Source organism: Cherax quadricarinatus, chromosome 51 (assembly GCF_038502225.1).
Source record: "Cherax quadricarinatus isolate ZL_2023a chromosome 51, ASM3850222v1, whole genome shotgun sequence".
Lineage (NCBI taxonomy): Eukaryota > Metazoa > Arthropoda > Malacostraca > Decapoda > Parastacidae > Cherax > Cherax quadricarinatus.
In genome coordinates this window covers 8,696,735-8,709,234 of record NC_091342.1, presented here as the reverse complement: position 1 = coordinate 8,709,234, position 12,500 = coordinate 8,696,735, and the positions used below count along the sequence as shown (strand labels likewise).

General features: G+C 44.8%; 1 protein-coding gene across 1 annotated transcript in view; it reads right to left on the bottom strand.

The window, feature by feature from the left end:
- LOC128694773 (zinc finger protein SNAI2-like) overlaps window positions 1-12,500 on the bottom strand; it is a 176,727-nt gene that overhangs the window by 126,683 nt on the left and 37,544 nt on the right. The gene's annotated exons all lie outside the window — the stretch shown is intronic.

The following is a 12,500-nucleotide window of genomic DNA, read 5'->3' as shown; positions in this document are numbered from 1 at the left end:
TGTTAGTCTCCTTACACCTGCTGGCTCTATCCACCTAGCAGTAAGTAGGTACTTGAGTGTTAGTCTCCTTACACCTGCTGGCTCTATCCACCTAGCAGTAAGTAGGTACTTGTGTGTTAGTCTCCTTACACCTGCTGTCTCTATCCACCTAGCAGTAAGTAGGTACTTGTGTGTTAGTCTCCTTACACCTGCTGTCTCTATCCACCTAGCAGTAAGTAGGTACTTGTGTGTTAGTCTCCTTACACCTGCTGGCTCTATCCACCTAGCAGTAAGTAGGTACTTGTGTGTTAGTCTCCTTACACCTGCTGTCTCTATCCACCTAGCAGTAAGTAGGTACTTGTGTGTTAGTCTCCTTACACCTGCTGGCTCTATCCACCTAGCAGTAAGTAGGTACTTGTGTGTTAGTCTCCTTACACCTGCTGGCTCTATCCACCTAGCAGTAAGTAGGTGTGTTAGTTGACTGTTGGGAATCGCATCCCAGGAGAAAAACGGGGATATGCCAGCAACAACAATGTTGTAAACGGGACAACGGGACTGTTGTTGTGTTTTAAGAACTTTTAAATAGGTACTCAGAAATACGTAATACAAAAATAGGTCTTCGTACATAGGTAACTCCACACACACACACACACACACACACGCGCACACACACACACACACACACACATACACACGCACACACACACACACACACACACACACACACACACACACACACACACACACACACACACGTACACACACACACACACCAACACACACACACCCACACACACACACACACTGACACACACACACACACACACATACACACGCACACACACACACACACACACACATACACACACACACACACCAGATGATTTGCACCTGTTGTACCGGCATGTGTTTGATGGTGCATTAGTCTGTATGTGTGTGTGTGAGTGTGTGTGTGAGTGTGTGTGTGTGTGTGTGTGTGAGTGTGTGTGTGTGTGTGTGAGTGTGTGTGTGTGTATGCGTTTTCCATGTCATGGAAAAAATGCAGACATTAATCTCTCTCCATCTTTCACTAGTCTTTTCCCTTGGTCTCTCTCTCTCTCTCTCTCTCTCTCTCTCTCTCTCTCTCTCTCTCTCTCTTTCTCTTTCTCTTTCTCTTTCTTTTTCTCTATTCTACCTGTAATTAACACTCATAGTAATCTTAATTACCTGGTCCTACACCCACACATTCCCACTTCCCCTACGCCCACACCCACATTACCCACTCTGCACCCACGCCCACCTTCGGACGCAAGTGCCCAATATAACGTCAGGTGCATCAAGGTCACAACATTCACTCAGGGGTGAGGGCGGGTTCTTTATTTTCTCCGAAAACCTGTAAGTTTTATCCAGTGTAAGTGATGAGGGACGGGTGTGGTGAGTGTGTGTGTGTGTGTGTGTATATGTGTGTGTGTGTGTGTGTAGGTACACGCAGTGTGTGTGTGTAGGTACACGCAGTGTGTGTGTGTGTGTGTGTGTGTGTTAGGTAGTGTGTGTGTGTTTGTGTGTGTTAGGTAGTGTGTGTGTGTTTGTGTGTGTTTCTGTGTTAAGTAGATTGTGTGTGTGTGTGTTAGGTAGTGTGTATGTGTGTGTGTGTTAGGTAGAGTGTGTGTGGGGCTGTAGGTAGAGTGTGTGGTTGTAGATAGCATATAACTGTTGTTAGAGTGCGGGAATAACGCAAGAGTGCCCGTCAGGGGGGTAAGGTTGACAGTAAATTGTGAAATACGCACGAGTGCGCATCTGACGCAAGAAGTACATGGACGACGCGGCGAGAAAACTGCGCTGGTGCACCGTGCGTCGCCTCAGCGCTCCGGCTAACCCACGATCATACGGGCGTTCTGCGAGGCCAGTTTATGAGTCTTGGCAGACTCACGGGTCTTTATTCGATAAAACTTTATAGGTGATTGGTGGGGGTGTGGGGGGGAAGGGGGATTTCGTTGGGGGAGGAGGGTTTAGAAGAGGGTCGTGGGTAGGGGATGACTGGTTAGGTGTGACGTGCATGCAAACATTTTGGCATTGAGCTGTTTTAAGTGTTGGTTAATGTTTGGATTAATGTTTAGGTAGCAAGGTTGACGGGTCGTTGACTCCCAGCTGGGGATAATGACCGGTTTTTCTTATTTTGGGTTGTTATATTTCGTCCATATTCATCTTATTTTTTTTTTTTTCTAGGTTAGTGAATGAAAATTCGCTGTAGCGTGGCTGGAATAATTCACCAGACATATGCACTTAAAAGGCGAATGTTTTGACGATGTTTAGGTTCATTCTGGACCAGTTGTGACTTCACAGTTGTCCACGTCTGACCGAAATGTGATCATAACGTTTCTCTCCAACGTGCGGGGTTTCTGGTGAATTGTATGCTAGGCAGGTTATTTAAAACCCAGGAAGACCTGAGGAAAATGTATGTTGGTGCCTTGCACTATCTGCATAGCGAGAATAGGTGAGGTTAAAGTCTTGCAGCCTACAGCTCCTTTCATTCCTTCCCTCACACTCGCTCGGAGCTCATTTGGCATTTTGCCGCTGACCAGGGAAAGATGTGAGCTAGGGTGCTCTGTCTCCATAAACACAGACCTAGAGCCTCACACTCCAATACCTTGCACACAATGTCATATTTGTTACTTAACATTGTTAAATATTCTTTGGTGATTATTTTGGCAGTAATATCAAGTGCAGCCTCTGCTTTTAAGCACCTCTGGGAGCAAGGGTCACCATTCTGTTGTGTGGTTAGTCCAGTGTAGCGCATATTTATCATTTGTAAGTTAACCTACATTTAACATAAGTTGATAAAATTGTCAATAGCCATTTTTTTGTGCGTTATGTTTGGATCGTCGCTGATTCCTGTGCAGACTTTAAATGTATTTTTGCAAGATGTCTTTATTCAGTAAAGACTGGCGCATGTTGCGCTTCTTGTCTTACCAAGTCTCTAGACCTGTGTGCAGAAGTGACTTTGTCGCAGTATAACGGCGAGGTGTTTGTTGGAAGCTCCAGCAACCATGTCTCACACGCGACTTGTCTGGGAACCGGTTTGTAAATCTGATAAAGCTAGTTTCTGCTAGATGCTGTCTCTCTGTGTCTACCGATTTAAGGATGGTATCTCAGAGATAGTTCTCTCTAGCAAGGAGTTAGGTGCTCTTGTTACATTATAGTTACCGCAGTATGTGTATGAGTTCACCTCATGAATGGTGTTATATTCGGTTGTCAGTGGTAGAAGTTAGTGGTCACCGCAAACAACCGAAGACAAGGCTTCTGAAAAATGTGAATCCTGAGTCAGATCCTATACAAGAAATTACGAACAAGACTCAAACGAGGATATTCTTGCAGTTCAGGGATGTACAGCATATCTGTACCTTACTGTAGTCCATTGTCACTGCCTGAGTATATTACGATTAAGTTTAGCAGAGAATAATCTGGAGGCGCTCACGTACAGAGACTATATGCCAGTGAAGAATGGGAACAGGAAGAGACATAATGAATTAGATACTCAAGTCTACACTCAAAAGAGAGAGAGATTTTAATGTACAGGAAAATAGCTTCCTTGTTGACGACCTTTATGGTAAATGTCCCCTTGATGATTTAGCAAATCATGCACACTACCGTGGCCTAGATAACACTAGGCAACCTTGATACATACTAATTTAGCTTCTTCATTAGAGTGTTTGAAGATTAGAATGTTACTTAAACCTGTTTTTACGTTATAAAGGTACATAATTTGCGTCGTTTGAGCTGCGAGCCAGCGACAGGGCCGGAGATAAATTGCGAGGGAATAGACAGTTCCATAACTAAGAGTGTTCCACCATTCCCGTTTAAGCTGCAGCGCCAGCATCATCAGTCTGACGATGGTGTGGAAATAGCGAGGGATGACGCCCTGGCGACCCAGTCTGTGGAGGCTGCCATGATGCAGGTGAACTGTTCTGAGAATCCTGATGGTGGATTTGTGGGGTGAGATCCATCCCTACACAGGAGTTGCGACTCGACCCCTGCAGCCACAACTGAGTACAACACACACACACACACACACACACACACACACACACACACACACACACACACACACACACACACACACACACACACACACACACACACACTATGTCTGTTTGTTGGTTTTAAGTTTTTATGAAGTAAAGGTTTTGAAGCGAATGTGGGTGTTTCTTCTCTCCCTCTCTTCCTTTCCCTTCCTTCCTTCTTCTCCCTCTCTCAGTCCTCCCATTCCTGTTCCCTTTACTCCAACTTTCTCTTCCTCTTTCCTTTCATGTCCTCACCCACCTTTTCTATCATCCGCCTTCCTCTTTTTCTTCCCATCCCCCTACTCTCTCTCTCTCTCTCTCTCTCTCTCTCTCTCTCTTTCTCATCCCTCTCCCCATTTCTTTCCAATAACCTCCCCAACACCCCGTCCAATACATCTTCCCCCCCCCTTATCCTCCTCTTCCTCCCCATCTCTCCATTTTTTCCCTCTTTTCCTCTCTCACTCTCCTAGCCCCTTACCCTTCCCTACATCTCCCCTCCCCTCCTTCCCCTCTCTCCCTAGAGACACTGACGAAGTTACCTTTAATACGCAACACCTGTGCGGTATTAATCTGAGCTCCATAAAGGTAAATGATGCTGGTAATTCAATGGTGGAGGCAGGATGCTAAGCAGAGAGAGAGAGAGAGAGAGAGAGGGAGAGCTCTGATCTCTATTAATTCTAGCTATCTGAAAGCAAAAATTATTCAAATTCTATGCTTGGGGTATCTGTAGGCATGGCATATCTGGGAAAACAAATGGGATGTGCAAATTTGAACACACAAAAAATGCCGAGATCTCCTGTTCGAAGGAATGTATTTTTCTAGAGAGAGAGAGAGAGAGAGAGAGAGAGAGTGAGAGAGTGTATGTGTGAGAGAGAAAGAGAGCATAACACAAGAACACAGCGCAGTAACAACTATCAGAGCTATCTTTAAGTTCGTCTCTCACTGTTGATAAGCATCTCTATGTATCTTTTCTAAGGACTTCCCTCCATAAACTGGTATCTTGGGGTAATTATCTGCGTACGTGTACGTGATCCTTGATAGTGACGAGCAATTAAGAATTGCACTGTTTATCATGTAGAAAGTAATGAGATTTCTGTGCGGTTGTCGACAACGAAGTCCCGTGTCTCACTACAAGATTCAGTGATCCCGTCTTGATGTCTAACCTAACCTAGTCTAACCTAATCTAACCTAATCTAACCTAGTCTAACCTAGCCTAACCTAGTCTAACCTAACCTAGTCTAACCTAACCTAACCTAGTCTAACCTAATCTAACCTAGTCTAACCTAACCTAGTCTAACCTAACCTAGTCTAACCTAACCTAACCTAATCTAACCTAATCTAACCTAGTCTAGCCTAACCTAGTCTAACATAACCTAGTCTAACCTAACCTAACCTAGTCTAACCTAACCTAGTCTAACCTAACCTAACCTAGTCTAACCTAACCTAGTCTAACCTAACCTAACCTAACCTAATCTAACCTAGTCTAACCTAGCCTAACCTAGTCTAACCTAACCTAGTCTAACCTAACCTAACCTAGTCTAACCTAATCTAACCTAGTCTAACCTAACCTAGTCTAACCTAACCTAGTCTAACCTAACCTAACCTAACCTAGTCTAACCTAACCTAGTCTAACCTAACCTAACCTAATCTAACCTAATCTAACCTAGTCTAACCTAACCTAATCTAACCTAATCTAACCTAGTCTAACCTAACCTAGTCTAACCTAACCTAATCTAACCTAATCTAATCTAGTCTAACCTAATCTAACCTAATCTAACCTAGTCTAACCTAACCTAGTCTAACCTAACCTTATCTAACCTAGTCTAATCTAACCTAATCTAACCTAGTCTAATCTAACCTAATCTAACCTAGTCTAGTCTAACCTAACCTAGTCTAGTCTAACCTAACCTAACCTAGTCTAGTCTAACCTAACCTAACCTAGTCTAGTCTAACCTAACTTAACCTAACCTAGTCTAACCTAACCTAACCTAACCTAACCTAGACCTACCTAACCTAGGTTAACCTAACCTAATCTAGTCTAACCTAACCTAACCTAGACCTACCTAACCTAACCTAGTCTAACCTAACCTAGTCTAACCTAACCTAATCTAGTCTAACCTAACCTAATCTAACCTAACCTAACCTAACCTAGGCTAACCTAACCTAACCAAACCTAGTCTGACTTAACCTAACGTATCCAATAAACGTCTTGCGTCGATCGTCTACATCAAAATGGAAGAGAGACGTACGAGCCATTTAATTTTTGATTGAGCTTTTAAATTGCATTTGCAAATAAATCTTACAATATACAATCTCGCAAATATACAATATACAGTCTCACAGTATACAATAGGTTTATAAGAGAGAGTTGACTGTGTATTTTCACGTTGAGAAAACAAACTCGTTTTTGCAAAGAAAGGTGAAAATATTGGCCATTAGCTGTGAAGAGTGACTGATGACATGAAATGTATGTATTTAGCAACATTTAAATACACTTTACGAGGGAGGATGAGGCGCCTCGATGCCTGGGAAGGGCTCTTGATGCAAGGGATGAGAGCTACCTTCTTCGTTCCCCTATAATATTCAAGGCACTTGACCTCCATACAGGGTCAAGGTCAGGCTAGATATATATAGTTTCCCCCTCTCGCTGAGGGTGAGGGGAAGACTGAGGTTGAATATCTTAAGTCGTAAGACAGGTGGTGGTGTAAGTCTTAGTGCACCTGCTCCTCCCTTCTCGGAAGATAGGAAGATCGAGAGATGGCAAATTGATGGGTTGTGAAGGAGGCCACAGCTGAGGCATCACTCGGGGGATTTATTGGAGTGTGTGAGAGGCACCTGCTTCCAGGTGAGGAGGCGTGTACTCACCTAGTTGTACTCACCTAGTTGAGGTTGCATGGGTCGAGTCCAAGCTCCTGGCCCCGCCTCTTCACTGGTCGCCACTAGGTCACTCTCCCTGAACCATGAGCTTTATCGTACCTCTGCTTTAAGCTATGTATGGATCCTGCCTCCACTACATCTTTTCCCAAACTATTCCACTTCCTGACTACTCTGTGGCTGAAGAAATACTTCCTAACATCCCTGTGATTCATCTGTGTCTTCAGCTTGAAGAGTGACAGAGAGACCGCAATCAATAAAGTAGCCAAGAATGTTCAAGAAATAATGATAGAATTACCGACAGAATGTTAGGAAAGTGGCAACGTTTCGCCACATTAAAATGTTACATTACTTGTATCTGTGTCAATTTGGTTGCAGCATACACATATAAAGAGGACAGAACTCTCGTGTGTTAATCAGCTGAGAGCAGTGGAGAGACTGGCCTCCAGGTCTGTCCCTAGTTACAAGGTAAGTTATCCTGGAGCTCACTTCTCCAAAACCTTTCACTCTAGCGGATTCACACATAACGTAGTTATTCCTTTGCACGAACAGCTGCCCTCTAAATTCGCACCCACAATAAGCAACAATGCTTTAAGCTGGTTCATGATAGTGTGTGAGATTGATAGTCACGTGTGATGCAGGCCGTGTATAATGACGTGCTTGGTGTACGCCACTCAGATCAAGACTACGACTACCATCAATAACAACAATAACAGCAACAATAACAATGATTCAACAACAGTATCAACAACAATAACATCAGCAACAATAGCAATGACTCAACAACAATAACAATGACTCAACAACAATAACAATGACTCAACAGCACTATCAACAACAATAACATCAGCAACAATAACAATGACTCAACAATAACAATGACTCAACAACACTATCAACAACAATAACATCAGCATTAACAATGACATCAAGAACAATAACACCAACAATAACACTAACATCAACAACAATAACAGCTTCAACAACAACAGTAACATTAATAACAGCAACAAATCGATAAAAATGAATCTTGAGAAATTAATCTAATCCTATAGCTATTCCCTTCCCCTCTCTGCCCCTCCCCTCCCCTCCCCTCCCCGTCTCCCCTCTCTGCCCCTCCCCTCCCCGTCTCCCCTCTCCCTCACAGGGGCGACAAGTCTAACCCGGGGCCAACATAAACAAAGAAACAGCATACCAACCGCACTAATATATCTAGTTATACTCGAGAGGCTGGTCTCTGATCTCTGAGATGCTTATAAAACTGTAGACGATGAGGGAGAAAAGAGAGAGAGAGAGAGAGAGAGAGAGAGAGAGTGAGTTTGTATCCGTATATTTTATATATATATATATATATATATATATATATATATATATATATATATATATATATATATATATATATATATATATATATAATATATATATTATTTATTCCAAGAGGTATTTGTTGCCTGCATGTATACGATTTGAGAAGTTTGTGTATGCATGTATACATTTCGAGAGGGGTTTGTGTATACGTGTATACATACTTTGAAGGATTAAGAGGTTGTAGCAAGTAATTTGCTTGCCCATGCATTGAGGGTCGTGTCTCTGGATATATACAAGTTACCCCATGTACGTGTTGCCACCACTGTTTCCGTGACTGTGTGTGTCAACAGTGGTGGTGGTGGTGCAGGTGGTTGTGGTGGTGCCAGTGGTGGTGATGCAGAGAGTGGAGATAGTGCAGGTGGTGGTGGTAGGGCAGGTGGTGGTAGTGTAGGTGGTGGGAGTACAGGTGGTGGTGGTAGGGCAGGTGGTGGTGGTAGTGCAGGTGGTGGTGGTAGGTTAGGTGATGGTTGTAGTGCAGGTGGTGGTGGTAGTGCAGGTGGTGGTAGGTTAGGTGGTGGTTGTAGTGCAGGTGGTGGTGGTAGGTTAGGTGATGGTTGTAGTGCAGGTGGTGGTTGTAGTCCAGGTGATGGTGGTAGTGCAGGTGGTGGTGGTGGTAGTGCAGGTAGTGGTTGTAGTGCAGGTAGTGGTTGTAGTGCAGGTGGTGGTTGTAGTGCAGGTGGTGGTGGTAGTGTAGGTGGTGGTAGTGCAGGTGGTGGTTGTAGTGCAGGTGGTGGTGGTAGGGCAGGTGGTGGTTGTAGTGCAGGTGGTGGTGGTAGGGCAGGTGGAGGTTGTAGTGCAGGTGGTGGTGGTAGTGCAGGTGGTGGTTGTAGTGCAGGTGGTGGTTGTAGTGCAAGTGGTGGTGGTAGTGCAGGTGGTGGTTGTAGTGCAAGTGGTGGTGGTAGTGCAGGTGGTGGTGGTAGGGCAGGTGGTGGTTGTAGTGCAGGTGGTGGTTGTAGTGCAGGTGGTGGTTGTAGTGCAAGTGGCGGCTGTAATACAAGTGGTGGTGGTTGTGCAGGTGATGGTTGTAGTGCAGGTGATGGTGGTAGTGCAGGTGGTGGTGCAGGTGGTGGTGGTGTAAATGGTTTTAGTGAGCACACACACACACACACACACACACACACACACACACACACACACACACACACACACACACACACACATAGTTCCTCGCAAGAGATTAGTACAGAAGCTACAGGATCAGGCGCTTATAACAGGAAGGGCACTGCAATGGATCAGAGAATACCTGACAGGGAGGCAACAACGAGTCATGGTACGTGATGATGTATCACAATGGGCACCTGTGACGAGCGGGGTCCTACAGGGGTCGGTCCTAGGACCAGTGCTATTTTTGGTATATGTGAATGACATGATGGAAGAGTTAGACTCAGAAGTGTCCCTGTTCACAGATGATGTGAAGTTAATGAGGAGAATTAAATCAGATGAGGACCAGGCAGGACTTCAAAAAGACCTGGACAGACTGGACACCTGGTCCAGCAACTGGCTTCTTGAATTTAACTCCGCCAAGTGCAAAGTCATAAAGATCGGGGAAGGGCAAAGAAGACCGCAGACGGAGTATAGGCTAGGTGCCCAAAGACTGCCAACCTCACTCAAGGAGAAAGATCTTGGGATGAGTATAACACCGAGCACGTCTCCGGAAGCACACAACCAGATAACTGCTGCGGCATATGGGCGCCTGGCAAACCTGAGAATAGCGTTCCGATACCTTAGTAAGGAATCGTTCAAGACACTGTACACCATATACGTCAGGCCCGTACTGGAGTATGCAGCACCAGTTTGGAACCCACACTTGATCAACCACGTCAAGAAATTAGAGAAAGTGCAAAGGTTTGCGACAAGGTTAGTTCCAGAGGTAAGGGGAATGTCTTGTGAAGAAAGGTTAAGGGAAATCGGCCTGACGAAACTGAGTTAGGGGAGACATGATAACGACATACAAAATAATGCGTGGAATAGACAAGGTGGACAGGGACAGGATGTTCCAAAGATGGGATACAGAAACAAGGGGTCACAATTGGAAGTTGAAGACCCAGATGAGTCAAAGGGATGTTAGGAAGTATTTCTTCAGTCATAGTGTAGTCAGGAAGTGGAATAGCCTAGCATGTGAGGTAGTGGAGGCAGGAAGCACACATAGCTTTAAGATGAGGTATGATAAAGCTCATGGAGCAGGGAGAGAGAGGACCTAGTAGCCCTCGGTGAAGAGGCGGGGCCAGGAGCTGAGTCTCGACCCCTGCAACCACAATTAGGTGAGTGCAATTAGGTGAGTACACACGTACACACACACACACACACACACACACACACACACACACACACACACACACACACACACACACACACACACACACACACACACACACACACTGTTCCAGAGAGTACAGGTCAAGGAACTTGTAACATTCCCAGTAATTTAGTTGCTTGACTGAACTCACACGAGCAGTGAAGTTTCTCTGTACATTCTCTAGATCTGCAGTTTTGGCTGCCTTGAAAGGGGCTGTTAGTGTGCAACAGCGTCTCAGCCTAGAGATAACAAGTGATTTCTCTTTCTCTGAAGGTTCTCATTATCCATCCTCTCATTATCCTCGCGGTTGTGACAATGAGAGACTCTTGTGGTCCTTGAAGGTGAGATCCTCACACATCATCACTCCTAAATCCTTCACTTTACAGTTAGTTTTGTACTCCGAAGTTGGTTTTTCTCATTTCTTTCTATAACGGAGCAACTGAAATTTATCCTCCCTGACCATCACGCTCTCTGCAGCCCACTGGAAGACTTGGGTTATATCCGCTCAGAGATTTACATATTCCTCAATAGATGTCACTCTCCAGCAGATTGTAAAATCGTCTGCAAAGGATGATAGGGTACTAACTGTGTCGGATGAGGAAGAGAAAATGGTTGGAGGCAAGTGCTAAGCCTTGTGGAACATGATCATGACGTACAAAATACCGAGAGGGATTGACAGATTGGACATGACCAAGTCTGTTTGAGAGGCTGGTCTCAGGTACACAAGGGCACAACAAATGAGTCACATGGTTGAGAGGAAATACCTCCTTAGCCTTAGAGATGTCAGAACGTGGACCGACGTAGACAGCGATGTGGGAGAGGCAAGATTCATGCACAGTTTTAAGAATAAGTATGATAGGACTCATGCAGCCAGGAGCAGAGACTCGACCCCTACAACCAAAAATAGGTGAGTATAGGTAGATTACAAGACAGGTAGACCGCAGGTAGAATATAGGTGACTGTATTTAGATAAAGTAGGCTACATGTAGCCAACAGGTAGACTGTAGGTAGATATATAGGCCACACGTGGACTACAAGAAGACAGTAGGTAGCCTACAAGTACACAACAGGCAAACTGCAGGTAGCCTACTAGTAGACTACACTCTTGCTTCTTATAAAGTCATGTTTTTTCAAGAGGAGTGTTTTGATGTTGGCGAAGTGCTCTTGATCCCAGAAACAGGAAACAGAAACAGAAGAAGAGAGAGGAGACAGATACACAAAGAGGAATTAAGTGACGGGGATAAATGGTGATACAAGGGAGAGAGTGAGAAAGAAGGGGAGTAAGAGGAGTAGATGAAGTGAAATCAAGAGGAGGGGGAGAGCCTCTTATGTTACGTAAATAATTACCTTTAAGTATGTGTGGAGAGAGAAAGAGAGAAATATATGTGGAATACAGGAGAAATACATGACGAATACAGGGAAAATACAAAAGAGATACAAGAGGTATACAGAAGAGAAACAAGATTAGTACAGGAAAAATTCAAGACAAATACAGGAGAAATACCTGGTTACCTGGAGGTTATTCCGGGCATCAACGCCCCCGCGGCCCGGTCCATGACCAGGCCTCCCGATGGATCAAGGCCTGATCAACTAGGCTGTTACTGCTGGCCGCACGCAGTACAACGTACGAGCCACAGCCCGGCTGATCCGGCACTGACTTTAAGTATCTGTCCAGCTCTCTCTTGAAGGCAGCCAGGGGCTTATTGGCAATTCCCTTAATGCTTGATGGGAGGCTGTTGAACAGTCTTGGGCCCCGGACACTTATGGTGTTTTCCCTTAGTGTACCAATGGCGCCCCTACTCTTTATTGCGGGCATTTTGCATCGCCTGCCCAGTCTTTTACTTTCGTAGGGAGTGATTTCTGTGTGCAGATTTGGGACCATTCCTTCCAGGATTTTCCAAGTGTAGATTATGATATATCTCTCCCTCCTGCGTTCCAACGAG